The 7,102-nt window shown below is 40.6% G+C and overlaps 1 long non-coding RNA gene across 15 annotated transcripts in view; it reads left to right on the top strand.

Annotated features, from left to right (window-relative positions):
• Positions 1 to 6,846, top strand: part of LOC110543739 (uncharacterized) — a 38,191-nt gene extending 31,345 nt beyond the window's left edge. For 14 of the 15 annotated variants that reach the window (XR_009588510.1, XR_009588512.1, XR_009588509.1 and 11 more), the window contains 4 exons: positions 1,884 to 2,043; positions 3,075 to 3,152; positions 4,302 to 4,370; positions 6,601 to 6,846. This is a non-coding gene — a long non-coding RNA (uncharacterized LOC110543739). Of the gene's footprint in view, positions 1 to 1,883; positions 2,044 to 3,074; positions 3,153 to 4,274; positions 4,371 to 6,600 lie in introns of all 15 variants that reach the window. The other variant, XR_009588513.1, reaches the window with a different exon arrangement.
• Positions 6,847 to 7,102: the final 256 nt, after the last annotated feature.

A 7,102-nucleotide genomic window follows, 5' to 3' on the forward strand; every position in this document is an offset into this window, starting at 1 on the left:
TAATTACTTTCCTGTAGTTCTTTGTATAAGGGTGGAACCTTTCCAAGTTAACATTTCCATTGTTATTACCATTGCTATGGTATTATTTATGCTGCCATTTCCAGGGGAGATGCTTAAAGGAAGTTAAGCGTCTTGGGTTGACAATTGTTCCCCACAAGAAGCAAAGATTAATAAGAACCACAGGCATAAGAACTTTTTTTCAGTTGGTTGATCAGGGTAGTCCAAATGATTCCCCAAACAATACAGACTATTGATGTAGCCCCTGGTTGCCTCCCATGGTTAGATCCAGCTTGAATTATCCAGGTCTTATGCCCTAAATGTGTGGTGTTTTCAGCAACAGGGGCCCAACCTCAAACCATGATAATCAAATGCCTTACCTTGAGCTACATCTACAGTCTGTATATATACATTGTGTACAATGTATATCATATATACATTCTGTATGTTTTGCTACTGTCATAAAAAGCAAGAACAAGCATATTGGGAGCCAAGGACTATGTGCTGACAGAGGAGAGGTGGGTCAGAAAACAGCTCTGGAGTATGAGATTTGGAAGGGTTTTACATTGTAAATTTCAAGTATAATTGTGGACTAGAGGATACCGAGGTCAAGATGACTGATAGCGACAAAGACAATAAATACAAGCACAAGGTGTGATAGATGGTGAAATAGCCATAGATGGTGGCTATTATTGTGAATACGGTGAACAATAAGGTTCTAGAATTCATAGTGGGGCCGAGGGACTAGCTGAGTGGTACAGTGCTTGCCTAGCATTCCCGAAGTTTGGGGCAAAGACAAATAGAATATCCTGGTATTCTGACTTGTATATTCCTTCTGCTCTCTTCCGCAGTGTCCCCCGAGCCACAGATGTAGGCACTTTTGATGTAGGTGTATCCACTCGTGTCCAGCTGTATCCATTGTTTACAGCTGGGATTTTCCGTAATTGTCTCCACTTGTTGTAAAGAGAGGCTTCTTTCATGAGTTGTGGTAGCTATCTGTGGATATAAGGATAAGATTAAGAATGTGGTAAGCAATTATGCTGGTCTAGCAAAGTGGCAGTAATAGATTCTTTTCTAAGGCCAATGACTTCGCTAGCCCCAGGAAGCTGGCTAGATTTGCAGTACCTGGTCTGATTTCCCTTATGCTGAAAGGGCTTTAAGTCCAATTTCACAGATGTTCGTGGCCCCTGACGTTTGAATGCCACTTATTGCACCTTTATGCATATCTTGCCATGGTGGTCCTGGTCATTGTTCAGATACTTCAGCTAAGTAGGACTGTTTTATTGCTTAGCAACCTAGGCAACTTACATAATATTTTCTGGTACCACGGATGCTAGGTAAGGTATTTGATTATCTTAAGTCATGGAATTAAATACCTAGCACCACACACAGATGAATAGAGAACGTAAGGTTTACCATTTTACTCACTTGTGCTATGCGCATTTGTATATATGTGTTTGTGTGCATGTGGGTAGGGGCACACACACACACGCACACACACACACACACACACACACACACACACACACACACACACACACACACACGGAAGCCAGAAGTTGACACTGAGTGTCTTTCTTGATTTCTTTCCACCTTATGTATTGAGGCGGGGTCTCTCGCGTGAATCTAGAGCTCATCAATACAGCCAGTCTAGGCAGGCACTTTGTCCCAGACATGCCCCATCTCTATTTCCTGAAGCACTGGGATTATAGGAAGACCTCCACACCTCCATTTGTGCAGCTACTGGGGCTCCAAACTCAGGTCCTCACCTTTAGCAAATGTTTTGTACACCAAGCCATCTCTTCAGCTCCAAAGTTTACAATTTTAATAATTTAAACTGTATAAATTTTAGTATGTTTATCCTGTATTATATGTCTAATACTTAGATCTGTACACCTAAAGAAGCTAAGCAAGAAGGAGGATCCTCCACGAGATGACCAGTCCTCACTCAGAAAGGCAAACGGGATGGACATCAGAAGAGGGCGAAAACAGGCAACAGGACAGGAGGCCACCACAGAGGGCTGTTGAAAGATTCTACCCAGCAAGGTATCTAAGGAGATGCTGAGACTCATAGCCAAACTTTGGGAAGAGTGAGGGGAATCTTATGAAAGAAGGGGTAGCTAGGAAGACTTGGAGGGGACAGGAGCACCACAAGGAGAGCAACAGAGCCAAAAAATCTGGGTATAGGGGTCTTTTCTGAGACTGTTAATCCAACCCAGGACCATGCATGGATATAACCTAGAACCCCTGCACAGGTGTAGCCCATGGCAACTCAGTGTCCAAGTGGGTTCCCTAGTAATGGGGACAGGGACTGTCTCTGACATGAACTCAGTGGCTGACTCATTGACCTTTTCCCCCTGATGGAGGAGCAGCCTTACCAGGCCATGGAGGATGACCATGCAGCCAGTCCTGATGAGACCTGATAGACTAGGGTCAGAGGGAAGGGGAGGAGGACCTCCCCTATCAGTGGAGTTGGGGGAGGGGGAGGGGAGGAGATGAGGGAGAGGGGGTAGGGTTGAAGGGGATGAGGCAGGGGGCTACAGTGGGGATACAAAGTGAAGAAACTGTAGCTCCACAAGGAGAGCAACAGAAACAAAAAAAATCTGGGCACAAGGGTATTTTCTGAGACTGATACTCCCACCAAGGACCATTCATGGAGATAACCTAGAACTCCTGCACAGATGTAGCCCATGGCAGTTCAGTGTCCAAGTGAGTCCCATAGTAATGGGAACAGGGGTCTCTGGCATGAACTGATTGGCCTGCTCTTTGATCACCTCCCCTTGAGAGGGGAGCAGCCTTACCAGACCACAGAGGAAGATGAGATCTGATAGACTAGGATCAGAAGAAAGGAGAGGAAGACCTCCCTATCAGTGGACTGGGGGAGGGGCATGGGTGGAGAAGAGAGAGGGAGGGAGCTACAGATGGGATACAAAGTGAATAAACTGTAATTAATAAAAACATAAATAAAAAATACAAAGGGAAAATTAATAAATTAAAAAGTATTTAAACTGTATAATTCAGTGCCATTAAAATATTTTCAGTGATATTATGAAATTTATTCCCATATCTACTTCCAGAATTGTCTAATCACTCCAAACAGGAATTTAACAGATATTAAACAGTTGAATCCTCATTTTATCCTCTTCATGTTGCTGGTAAGCTGTAATCTACATTCTACGTCTGAATGTTCATATAAGTAGAATTATAGAATGTGTGTCCCTTTTTGTCTACTTTATTTCACCCAGCAAGGTTTTTGAGGTTCATTCAGGTTGCTCTCTAGACCTGAATTTCTTTCTTTTTAAAGGCTAATACCCCATTTTACATATACACTACATTTTTTTTTTTGTACTCAGTTTTGGACATTTGTGTTACTTCCAATTTTTGGCTATTGTGTGTGTCATGCTTCTGTGAACATTGGTACACAACTATCTATATCCTACTTTCACTTCTTTTGATAATATGCTTAGGAATGGAATGGTCATGTGTTAGTTGTAGTTTTAACCTTTTGAGGAACTGCCAAAGTGTTTTCCAAAGCAGCTATATAATTTCACACAAATAATGTGGTAACTGTAGTTTTAACCTTTTGAGGAACTCCCAAACTGTTTTTCAAAACAGCTCTATCATTTCACACAAATAGTACACCAGTATTTTATCCTCATCACGACTTGTTGTTTTCCCTTTCTTCATTAAAAATTGTACTAAAACATAAACATAAGCCACATTATTTTGTCAAATTTGCTGGGCCATTGTGTCACATATATGGTAGAACATTCTGAATGTTTGTTTAAGTGCTTTAGGTAGGGGTAAGTGCTCAGATTAGCAGGCTTTCAGGAAAGCTGATGACTCCCCATGATGCAGGTGAGTCCCATCAATGAAACCCTGAATAGAACAAAAAGACTGTCCTTTTCTGATCAAAAGTGGATCCTTCATTTGGATTTGAACTGTTACTGTAGCTTCTTCCTTGAACTCCACTCTTGAACTGTTACATCAGCTGTTTGCATCTCCATCCTGCCACTCATTCCTTGTCATTTTGTAGTTTCTCATCTCAGCAATTTTATGAGATACGACTTTAAAATGGATTTTCTAGACTCTGCTTTTCTTCTTATTGATGTGTTGCCCCGAAGTCAATAATTTCATTTCTCTTACTCTCAAGTTTACTGTAAGCTCAGTAAACTGTTTACAGTTCAAGCACTTTACCCACTAAGCTATGTCTTTTGCTAATGACATGTCTTTTGCTAAGCTGTCCTTTGCTGATGTCTTAACATGTTTCTTTGAAGTTTATGGGCTTTTCCACGGCTTTGCAGACTTCGTCGTTGTTGGTACAGAGCTTGACAACATAATGTTCTCGGAGCCTAAAGGCCACCCTTGAGGAGGTATGTGTGTGTGTGTGTGTGTGTGTGTGTGTGTGGGAAGATTAGGGTTTCCAAGGTCTGTTTTCTGAGCACACAGCTTGCCTCAGCATGCCAATGACTTTCATGAGTTCCAGTATTGCAGCTCTTACAGACCCTAATGTCCTGGATAGTCTTACTTCAGCTTCTTTGTGTTTTAGAGGGCCTGTTGTATATCTCCACCACAACCTATCACTTTGAAGATATTTTTTCTATTGGCTTGGTTGATACCAAAGTTTTGGCTCTTTTCCAGACTCTGGCAATGTTGTTTTAAAGAGTCTCTGCTTGAATTTGGTTTGAGTGCTTTTGGTTTTGCTTTCCTTGTTTTTCTGAATGGGAAGAGAACCTAGAGCAGTGGTTCTCTACCTATGGGGCAGGACCCCTTTGGCAATCCTCTGTCTCCACAAATATTTACATTACAATTCATAACTGTAGAAAATTACAGTTATGAAATAGCAACAAAATTAATTTTATACTTGGGGGTCACCACAACATGAGAAACTGTATTAAAGGGTCACAGCATTAGGAAAGTTGAGAACCACTGGCCTAGAGCTTCTTCATCCACAAATTCACTGCTGGTATTCCAAGCCTCTAGCATTATCAAGATTTGTTTCACTTAGGACTCAACTTTCATTAATGCACTTGCCTTTTGGCTTTGCTTTCCAAACCCATATGGGTGCAGGGTCTTTTACATTCATCATTTCTTGCTGTCATTAAGAGGGCTTTTGATTAAATTCCTTGGAGTATCAACCTTTGCAGAGGAGCAAGTGGAACATATGAAAACATTGAAAATGTGCTTATTGTCAGTGGAGTGTAAGGTAGAGAAAGTGACAGGGTTAGCCAATGAAGCAATTGGCCCTTGATTCATTATAAACAAATGAATGCACTTTCACCTTTCATACAATATTCTCTCCATCTCTTTGACTTAAGAGCTTTTTGCTAAGTATTTGCATGAGGTACAGATCACTTGGTGTAAAGCCTTCATGGAGGCGTTCATGTTTATGGGCATGCCATCTGAAAAAGAAAGGAAAGAAAGGACAAGACAGTAAGGCAGAAAAAAGTAAAGGAAGGAAGGAAAGATAAAAGGAATGAAGTTAAAAGAGAAGAAAGGAAAAGAGGAATGACAAAAAAGGAAGGAAAGGAGAGCCTGTATATGACATTAGCTTCCTGAAGATGGCAGCAGTGTTCTGTGAAATCAAGCTCTGCAGATCTTTCCCTCCAGTTACAGGAAAATGTTTCCAATCAGGGTAGGTATGAAATGCTTAAGACTCCTTATGTCGATTGTGATCTTTAACATAATTGTTTATCAGTGTGATGGGTGAAAATCTGCCTCAGAGCATTGTTTTCATTTGCATTTTTTGATAGTCAGGAGAGGAACAGATTTCTGTGTTTCAAAGCATTTCTCTTTCTTCTCTGAACGATTTTCATATCCTTTATCCTATATTTACACCAGGATTTAATTTTGTCGCTTTTACTTTTTCTCGTTATAAAAGTAATATGCATGCACTGTCGAGATTCAAATAAACTTAGAATTTTACATACTTCCATTTATATTCCCAGAGACAATGGCATCAACGTTTAGATGCATTTTTACTGCCATTGCCTTGATCATATTTTACATAATTTTGCTCTAAATCCTATTTTTTCATATAACTGTATGCTGATATTTCCCATGCTGTTAATAATTCCTGCATATATTTTGCAAATAGCTTGAGTTTATGATTGAAAGAGTACATTCATCTGTACTGTTAAATAGTTGATAAATACCAGAAGATGTAATTTGGACAACCCCGAAATAACTGTTACAAAGATATATATATATATGTGTGTGTGTGTGTATACATATGTGCATATGTCTCTGTTTGATAGCGTTTGTGTGCACATTAATACGGAGCCAGGGGTCAATCTTAGGCACCATCTACCTGTTTGTGACAAGGTCTGTCATTGTCTGGAGCTCACTCAGTAAGCTAGTCTTGTTGGCCATAGTTCATACAAAAAAATCCGAGTATGGTAGCATTCATTTGTACTACCCAAAGTAAAGAGGTGGCAATGGGCAGATCTCTGAGGCTAGTACCCCACCCCACAAAATGGTTTCACTGTATTAACGTTCATCTATCACCCATAAATTTAAATAGCCTCATAAAACTACTTTGCAGTTTTATTCGCGAAGGGAAATTCTTTAATAACTTAATTTAAACTTTGTTTTATTTTTAAGCCATTGAGCAATGGAACTTTGGAAAACCACAGAATCAATGAAGACAGCTAAGCACAGCTCTCCCTCTCCCGAAGCCTGCATCAGTGCCTTGGGTGTGTACTGTTCTCTACCAAAGTCATCGAATCCTCCCACCACCATAATATTCCCTCTCTCCCTCACTCTCCCTATACCTCGTCCCATGTGTAAGCCTGAAGGATGTGCTATCCCTTATCTTGGCATAATAAATCCACTAAATTTGCTTCACAATACTCTCCTAAAGTTGTTTTCTGTGTTGTAGTCAAACATCCAGCTTTACCTGACCTCAGGCTCCTAAGGAGTGGGGTGTGGAGGAAGTGGAGTGTGGGGGGATGTAAGGGACAGTGTCTCCTAATGGCAGTGCTGAGCTGTCTCACCACTGTTTTTCAGTTTGGTAAGGTAAATTCTCTTTTCAGTATTAAAATGCTTCAAGAAGGATAAACTTCTAAGGCTATATGTGGTACCCTACACACAGAATTTTGCCACT

This window comes from Meriones unguiculatus, chromosome X (assembly GCF_030254825.1).
Source record: "Meriones unguiculatus strain TT.TT164.6M chromosome X, Bangor_MerUng_6.1, whole genome shotgun sequence".
NCBI lineage: Eukaryota > Metazoa > Chordata > Mammalia > Rodentia > Muridae > Meriones > Meriones unguiculatus.